Raw genomic sequence first — 10,122 nt, 5'->3', positions numbered from 1 at the left:
AAAGTAGTAGTAGAAGTAGAAGTAGAAGAAGAAGAAGAAGGGAAACGAAAAAAAAGGGCCGACGAAAAAATGGAGACCCCGGAAGATGATGATGATGGGCACAAAGGACTCTCCTGCAAGCAGAGAAAAAAAAGAACGAGCATGGAAAACGAAGACTCGTATGATGAGAGGAACGAGACGTAAGGTGGACCAACCAGAGCTGAGGGAGGAGGAGGGTTGCAACGCTCGTGGGGGTTGCAACAGGGGAAAGGTGGGGAAAGGAACTTCGGAGAAGAATATCGGTGCATTGGTCATCGTTTCGGTTCACTTCGAACGAAGATTTTCGCTCGAGCGAGAAATTTAACAAGGCACACGCTTCCGATACCGACAATAGCCAACTTTCTGGGCTACCCCCGGCCCCCTCCCTCCGTCCCTATTCTCCAACCCCTCTCCCCCTTACTTACACAGAATGCTCCGATTTTAATTACCTCAATTTCAACTTCCACTTGGTCGTACCATTATTCTCTTCGTCTATTCGTCTGACTGTCTGTCTGTCTGTCTGTCTGTCTGCTTGTCTATCTGCCTGTCTAGGATTGTCTGTCCGTCTGTCTAGGATTGGCAAATGAAAGAAAAGTTAAACCGATCGAACTGTTGCCAGAGAATTCTTCTTTCTGTCTTTGGAAATTTAGTTGGTAATTAGGAGATTAGTCAAATAGTAGAAATCCTTCTGAAAATCTTTTTCTCGATTATTTATCTTATTTTTTGTTTTTGTTGCTCTGTGTTGGGAGAGATGAGATTTATATTTAATTCTAGAAAAAATAAAGTTTTAGTTTTATTGTACACGGACACGGGAATATATTTAATATTAAATAAATAAATAAAAATCGATTGGCAACGACTCGTCCTAGTTTTATTTTTGGAATCTTCGATAGTACAATCTACGAAAGAGATATTATAATAATAATAATAATAATAATAATAATAATAATAATTAATAGAAAATCAGAATATAATAACGAAGAAAGGAATTTCCAAGACGTCTAACAACCATGACGACGACGACTTTGCAAAGAGAAATACTAAAGAAGTTAAAGGGTAGAATAGTAACTAGGGATAGGCAGAGAGAAATTTCAAACAAACCCTCGCACGGTACCTACCACCCATTTCTATCTCGATAATAAACGAAACGACAGATTGTAATTACATGTACCAAGGCGATAATAGTATAAAACCGCAGAAACGTTTTGGAATTCAGTCCTGTTCTGTTGTAAACGTTCGTTCCTACGAGAAACTGGTTCCCTGTTTGCCAGCTTAATTTTCCTATCGTTGAGTATCGTTGAGTATCGTTGAGTATCGCATCGTATCGTATCGTATCGTATCGTATCGTATCGCATTGCATCCCATAGCAAGCCAGGAATTTTCTGCTTAAACGAAATAACGATAAACCATAATAGAATATGCATTAACATTTTACGTTTTAGCGATACCGTTAAACAATTAAACGCTATTATCATTTCCCCCTTTTTTTTTATATTTCATTGAAATAATAATAATAAACGCGATAATAATATAAACAGACCGTTTTCTATTATATTCAAAAAAAAACTATTATTTTGTTAACAATGCAATTGCAATTAATTGACAATTAATAAACGAATCGATAAACGAACCTTTTTTTTGTTCAATTTCCTGTCAAATTCCTCTAGATTTGTGATCTTGATCTCTCTCTCTCTTATATTCATAGGAAAAAAGTAAGAATATGATAAAAAGAGCAAGATGGGGTATGTATACATGCATGCATATAATGCATAGAAGGAACGAAGAATGAGAGAGAGAGAGAGAGAGAGAATCGTGAAGCAATTCTTCTCGTATTCCCTTCGTATCTACTTTGCAGTCAATCTACTTTGCGAAAAGCTCGACTATCTACCTATATACCTATCTACCTATCTACCTGCCTACCTGCCTTCCTGCCTACCTACGTACTTCCTTCCTTCTTTTGTGACTTTCCTTAGAAATCTCGAACGAGAAGTTGCGGCGAGAGAAGATAGGCGATCGAAAGGCAGAATTTTTAACTGCGAACTTGCCAAAATGAATAATACATGATCGAAAAGAAAGAGATAGATATATACAGAGTGTACCCGCAAAGAAGGTGGTATAACCAAGTTGGGGGAGGGGAAAGGGAATGATTGTACATGTAAAAATCAGTCGACAAAAAAAAAGTAACAAATATTTTCCCTTTTCGAAACATACACTCTGCCTGGAGTAGGAACATGTTTCGTAATATGTGGGTGGAGCTCATTTCTGGAATGTACAAGGGACACTATAATAATCTTATGCAACTATGCAAATCTAATGCAACTTTTGTGCACATTAATAATTTTGGATCGAAATTAAAGGTGGCCAATTCGTGCACCTTTCCGTTAAGATAAATCGTCAATGTTTGCAAATGTTTAAATTTGTAATAATTTTGTTTGCATTCTGCGAGCGAAAATATGCTCTGTTTTTTTTTTTTAGTAGACTTTAATTTAGCCGATACAATTTTAGGGGTGGATTTTTAATTATCGAAAAATGCGTTGATCGTTGCGCAAAAAAGCTTGCGTATACGTCTCCCTAGGAAGAACATTTAGAAAATCAATGACGAGGGAACAAAATTAACTATTGACTTTACTAAAGGCACCAAACTCGAGCTCATTAAGCGTAGGTACAAGGACGTTGACGTTGTGACATCGAACCCACTTAATTACTTAAAATCGAGCTACCAATCGATAACGACTTTGTAAATTTTCTAATAAAATGACCGTCCGTACGATACGACGAAAATGTAAAGTCGATGCAACCAAGCAACACATTTATATATTATTGGGTTTTACCGATAAGTATATTATAATATTATCATTTCCAAATTTGAAAATTTGCCCTGTAGTATTTTAGTTAAATGAACGAATATTGTAATATATTTTCAATAAAAAATTCCGTCCTTGATACTAACGAAGAGATTAATGCGATATTAAAGAAATTTATACTTCAAATTATGTTAATATTTGTAATCTCTTAATATTCAATTTTGAATGATCTATTATTTATTCATTTCAAAATTTTACTAACGACATCGGTGTCGTTTCAATGTAATTACTAAGGACCCAAAGTTACAAAACACACATAAATACTTCTCATTCAAACCACTCAACTCTGAATAAAATAGTTTTCAAGTTTACTAGTTATAGTAGCATCTATACCATAGTTATATATATATATATATTTACATTGAAATCTGATAAGTGGAACAAACTTGTGAGTTTTATGAACTTTGGTTAGTTCGAACGGCGGTAATTCGTCGAAAGGGAGTATTTTTTGAAAATGAAAAAGGAAACGAATAACGACTGATAAAAAATAAAAAAAATAAAAAGATAAAGAGAGAAAAAGAGAGAGAAATAAAGAAAGAAAGAAAGAAAGAAAGAAAGAAACAATGCCGACAAACAATGAAAACCAACTATCCCTTTTTTTTTTTTTTCGTTCAAAAACACAGGTGGCAAAGAAACGTGCTTCTAGGGCGATTCGCTTCGTAACACGTTCGTCGCTCGTGACATACGAAACGGTATAAAACGCGTAAGTGTATCTATCGTAGACCATACACATATACACTATCGAGCAACGAATATACAGTGACTCTAAAAAATAATCTAAAACTACAATACGACTAAGCCTTATCGTTCCATATTTTGGTATTCATATAAAACAATCATATTATTGTTTTTTAACAATAGATCATTTTTACTAAACATATATAATTTATTTAACAAATCGTATCATTGATAAAAACTCGAACTATCATTAATTTTAATTATTTCTATACGACAAAATACAGTCGCCGAAGATTTATATGGTTCTCGTGTAAACTTTATACTTTTACCGTTAAAAATATAATAAAAATGATTTGATTTATCTATAGTTAAGAAAATAATAAATGAATTATTGCTGGAATGAATAATATTAGGACGATTTATAAACGACCAAAGTATCAAATTTAAATAGTTGGTTATAGTTTAGTGTCTGAATATTTTTTGGAGTCACTGTATATGTAGGAAAAAAAAAAGAGAGAGAAACAGAAATAAAAGGGAGAGTGTGTGAGAAAAAGAGAGAGGAAGAGACTTGTATGTATACTCTTTCGTAAATCATTTGCGGGAAACATTTCCTGTTACCGGTGCTAACTCATTCGATCTATTGTTATAAATGTATCTAACATGCATTTGTTAATTGTTATTTTCATTTTCCGCAAGTTTATTTTCTATCTTTGTATTATTTTGCTTGTATATATATATATATATTTTTAGTTTTTTTTTTTCTTTTTTCGTTCATACGCGTATTTATCTTCTCTACGTGGTGGAAAAGTAAATATTGAATTTATCGAAAAGTTTGTGCCGATTTTGAAAAAATAATCTAAAATTTGTATAAATTGTTCTATTTTTTATAAAAAGCGTGCATACATTTATTTGTATAATGAATTATTCTGTTATACGAAAAGATTAATCGATTTATGCAACACATGCTTTATAATATACGTTATCCTTTTGACTTGGTTTACTCTCACAATGATGATAATCTTATGAGCTTTAGAAATAATATATTTTAAATGAAACATTTTTATTTACCGTTCGGATTTAATCATGATCGCGTATGACGTAAATTTTACGCGTCCAGACAATTTTATAAATCGTATTGACAATTTTTCAAATATATTTTTAATCAAAGCAAAAAATTATTATATACGAACAAATTGTATTAAACATTTTCGATGAAATTTTTGTAAAATCAACCCCAACCTCCTTTCTTGGTTGTTTGTACCAGCAAGTATAGGACATCCTATATATATATATGAAGTATATAAACGTATATATACAAGTAAATGCAATACTGCACTCTAACGATTTCCACGCGTCGGCACCTATGGACCATCGATCCGGGAACAGAACTCTGTTATCGTTTTCCGGAATAATCCGACGATAAAATAACGTTAAAGTTAACGAAGTGTGGACCAAACGAATAAACGAGAGTTTCTTTTGATCCGCGATACAAAACGTGAAGCCGCTTGCTTCATCTCTCTCTCTCTCTCTTTCTCTCTCGAATTAATTGGCGGGGGGCAGGATTTTAAAAAAAAAAAAATATCTGAGGTGAACACATATAGGAAAAATAGAAGAACAAGAAGAAGAAGAACAAGAGGGGGTAAAAAAAGAAAATAACTAGAAAAGAAAATTTCGTAACTAACAGAAGCTTCAAGGTAAAGCAGAAAACGTTCAATCACTATATGGGCTCCTGTAGAATCTTCCTGATTGAATCGTTAACAAATACCGATCCAAGTGGGTATAAGAGAGTGGGATCCTTGTAAAGGAACGAAATGGAACGTAAGGGGTGTGCTAAAGAAGATGAAGAACCGTAGCTGCTCCTACTGCTTCTACTGCTGGTTAGAATGAAATTTAGTTTTCCGTTAAACGGAACGTCGATGCAGCCTATCCTTGCACGAATTAGTTATTGCCAGTTGAAAGAAAATGAAGCTAAGAAAACCTACTTTCCTTTACAAAGAAAAGAAAAAAAAATATCTCGTTGACCAAAGTAGAGCAGCAAAAAAAAAAAAAGTGGAAAATAATTTGAGAATTCTTCTTGCCTATGCGAGGGAGTTAATTACAAACAATTCCAAAGCGTATTCGACTCGTTCCTAATTCTCATAAACGTTTGTAGAAACGAATCTCGTTTTCCTACTCGATTCAAAACCCGTAATGAACTTTACCCGACATCCGGTTTCACCCGGAAGGCCACTCCCAATACTACGGTAAACCTCCTCCCCCTCCTCCTCTTTCAGTATCGTTACATAGACATTCGTACGAAATACAAATGCGTATACTGCACATGCATATAGACAGAGGATATACGCAAAACACACATATACAACTAAAAACCAACAACGATTCTTCTCTTTCGTTCGTGCGTCACGTACTTCCATGTATTATTGTAAAGGACGGTTTACGTTGATGACGAACCTTTACCGTGTTTCCTCCACCTCCTCTTCTTCCTCCTCTTACCCGGTCCCCTTACCCCCTACCCCCGCCTTTTATGTTTCTGTCCGAGTTGTTCAGTCTTTCGGTATCCTTTGACCCGTTGACGTCTCTGTCCAGTTTAAATAATTTCTTTCGTAGGATCTGTTTGCGTTTGATATGAACGGTAAAATATAGAGCTGCGATCGAAGCACCCCTTTTAACCACCCCCCCCCTTTTTTCAACCACCCTCCCTCTTCTTTTACACAAACGATTTAAACTCCGATCAATGTCCAATAGTGCAAAGAGTAAATTGACCATCGGCTAAAGGTTCGTCCAAGTTTTTGATTAAACGTATTAACAACGATTAACGAAAGGATATTTTAAATTTTATTTATGAACGTTTCTTTATTTTTCGTCAAAAGAAATGGACAACGTTTTAAACTGAATTTGATAAACCCTCTGGTTCTACTTTTCTTGAAATTTAATTCGGTGTATAAGTTTGTAACCATTGGTCAATGAGAAATCGGTGAACCCTAAGTTCAATGGGGAGAATAGTTACCAGTGCGAAGAAGAACAATTAACGACGTTTCGAAGGACTGTAAAAAAAAAACAAAACAAAAAGAAAGAAAAGGCGGCACTGGTTTCCCTATTTTTTTATAAATTTCATGCATCGCAAGGAAGATGATGGACGACGGTTGGAGAAAGAGAGATAGAAGAAACCCATGAGAGAATTTTTGCGTAGGCTTATATTCAAACGCGTGTGACATCGGCCGACCCTTCCTCTACTTCTTCTTCTTCAAAAGTAAGCAAAGCAATTAGACAGAATTATGAAAGGAAAGAGAATGAGAAATAGTATGAGAGAAGAAAAGAGAAAAAACGAGAGAGAGAGAGAGAGAGAGAGAAAACGCGTGTAAAAGGGGAACAAACCGGGTGAAAAGTGGGTGGTCGACACTTCCACTTGGTTTAACCAAACCCTCGGCCATGGGACGAGCATACATCGTCTTCTTTTCAACCCCTCTCGAGAGATTCGTACGCGTTACTAGTCCCTACCGTATATGCATTACATACATATATATATATAAAACAGTATTTTAAATTAACACGCGTTTCGATAATAACCGAGACAAATTATTTCCATTTGTTATCCATCTATTTATCCTTCGATCCAACAAAAAATACTATCTTATGAAAAATCTTGTAAAAATATTGCGTCAGACTTTTTTTTTTTAGATCGTATCTATATATACCTACTACATATATACCATGATAAAACATACGTTGAAAACGTTTGTATTATCCATTAGTAGAAAAAGTAGATAAATCCAATACACGTTTAGGTGGTATCCACATGTTCGATCTTACAAGAACCCAGCTAGAAGGCTTCTCTCTCGCTCACTCTTACGTTGTAGAAGCGAACGAAGGGTATGGGGGATCGATAGGGGATGCTGAGCTCTGCATAGGGTGGCATAGGTTCGCATCGTTGCAGAGAAGGCCGCAAAGTATATTTACATACGGAGCCTCGGTCAAAGCCTTTACTTTGCACCGAGTATTCATGCACTCCGTTCCTGTCACGACATTCTACGCTGGACCGAAGAAAATCCACCGTACTCTACTCTACTCTACTCTACTCTTCTCTTCTCTTCTCTTCTCTTCTCTTATTCGACCGAATTTAGAATGATACTCTAGGATCCTGAAAGATACGCGTATGAAAGGCTATAAATGAATATATACCGAATGTTTCTATGAAGATGTATCCAATTTTTACGTTTGATTCTGAATGATTCTTAACATTTTAAATAAAGTACATTAATTATAAATAAATCGATCAAGATATCTATATTTCTTCCTTATCTTCTCTTCTCTTCTCTTATTGACCAATTGAAATTCTCGCATCCTAAATATACTTCCATATAAAGATATAAATGTATATACAAGTTTATAAGAAGAAGATAATTTTTACATGATTCAATGATTCTTAACATTTTAAATAAAGTACATTAATTATAAAAATAAATCGATCAAGATTTATACGAAATATATGTTCATGATCCTTATGGTAAAAATCCAAGTTTAAAACTTACGTTATTAAATTCTGTTTCTTTTTTTCGTCGATTAAATTGACCAATTGAAAATTCTTCGCAATCCTAATATAATTATCTTCCATATATATATATTTTTTTGATATTTAAAAATAGAAAAATATATTGTACAAGATTAAAAAGTATAAGAAGAAGATAATATTTCGTACATGGAAAATCAATCAAAGTTAATCTAAAATACATTTGCCCGGAGTTTGTCAGGAAAAGCAATAGAAGTAGGAAGAGCAATGGGGGTCGGAGTTTCTCTTTTGACACTGATTTAGAAGCTATAAGTCAAATCCGACGCGCAATTACCCTCCTCCCATCTCCCCCTTCGTCAGGGACACCCTCAATCGCCCTACAGGCTCCTCTTCCGTTCGCCACAGGGATGCCTCCTCGCGTGATTTTACCCTACGGGTTTATATCCTACTCGAAAAATTGTTCAAAAATATTAGTTCGAAAAAGAGCGTTTTTCTCACTATCGAATTTAACTTTTTTCTTATCCTTTCTTTTTTCTTCCTCTTTTTTCTTCTTCTTCTCTTTTTATTTTCTCTATGATAACAAGTTTCCTGTTTCATGGAAAAAGTAGGGAGAATATAGAGTAGACGAGTTTCGATGAGTTTATAGTCGATGAGAAAACTGTTGGGTAATCCAATTTTCGTAACGCGGCGCGGTTTGGAGTAGCGTTTAGAAATTTTTGTTTAGACATTTTTCTATAACAAAAACAAGTGCACACAAGATTTACAAGAGTATTTGTACTAAGCGATAATATCAATCGATTATCGGATAAATGTTACTCAAACGATTGCGAGAGAATTTATAAAATATTTTACGATTAAAACGTGTCAAATGTTTCCTTCTTCAAAAGGACTACGATTGAATAATGAATGTATGCGTGACTGTGTTATGGATTGGTAATAGAATTGAATCATTTGAGTTTGTGAAATAGATTAATGACAAAAAAATTAAATGAAACAAATAAACATATACCTCTCCACCACCCCACCCCCAAGTTTCGGCATATTTTTATAAGGATTTTCCTAGTTGAAAATCTTTTTTTTTTCAAGTAAGAAGGAATGCGTAGGAGAGATTATCGAGAAGATTTCGCATAGATACTTGGATACTCGGAAGTGGGTGGATATCATGCTCGAGTAATCTAAGTCGTTGGCAGGTGCTTAGCAAAGTTTCAATTGTACTCTTCGTGCGTGTTACCAGCAACGTTGCTACCCCTTCATCGTCTCCCATGATAGTGATAAGCACTAACCCAAAGTGAAACAGAGAGGGAAAAAGAGAGAGAGAGAGAGAGGGAGAAAATGAGAAGGGTGAGGGGTTAAGAGGGAGATAAGGTTAGAGGAAGGATTGGTTGGTTAGCAGGTGTACACCAGCAGCACAGCAGCAGCAGCAGCAGCAGCTTTGCGTTTGGTACTCGAGTGCTAGTAATATTTATTAAACGATATTTCCCTAATTATCTCTGTTACGAGGTACTCCTACTCGCGTATCCGAATCTTCTTGCAAATAAGTACTCTCGTAAAATCGCGAAAGAAAGTTGTTGTTACATTGGTCGAAAGTTAAGCTATTCTCAGAAGTGAGACATAAACATCAGAAAAGTGGAATAAAAGGAATGAATACGGTTTACAAGCGAGTTTTTTCTATTTTATCTATCCTACCTTTCTCTCTTTCTCTCTTCCCTGCTTTATTCTTTTTTTCGTTTTTTGATGAAGACACAAAGAAACACAAAAAGTTTGATAATTAAACACCCTACCGTACGCTTCGTAAAAGAATTCTAAACCTTGATTTATTGTTAATTTAAATCATTCGAAAATGTTTACCGTATTATTTTACCGTTATTATTTAGGTACTGACGAAAAATTGGGGAACGAGTTACTCGTAGATTTTTAACGATTATGAGAATGAAAGTGTATTAACGATTGTACAAATGATCTAATAAAAATGATCGCAAGTAACGCATAATAATGGTAATATCTCTGAGTGTACATGGTAGCAAAGGGCTTATAAAATATTCGAAATAACAGTTA

This window comes from Polistes fuscatus, unplaced genomic scaffold (genome assembly GCF_010416935.1).
Source record: "Polistes fuscatus isolate 324 unplaced genomic scaffold, CU_Pfus_HIC Scaffold17, whole genome shotgun sequence".
NCBI lineage: Eukaryota > Metazoa > Arthropoda > Insecta > Hymenoptera > Vespidae > Polistes > Polistes fuscatus.
The sequence above is the reverse complement of the archived record's forward strand: the minus strand, read 5'-3'. Positions refer to the sequence as shown.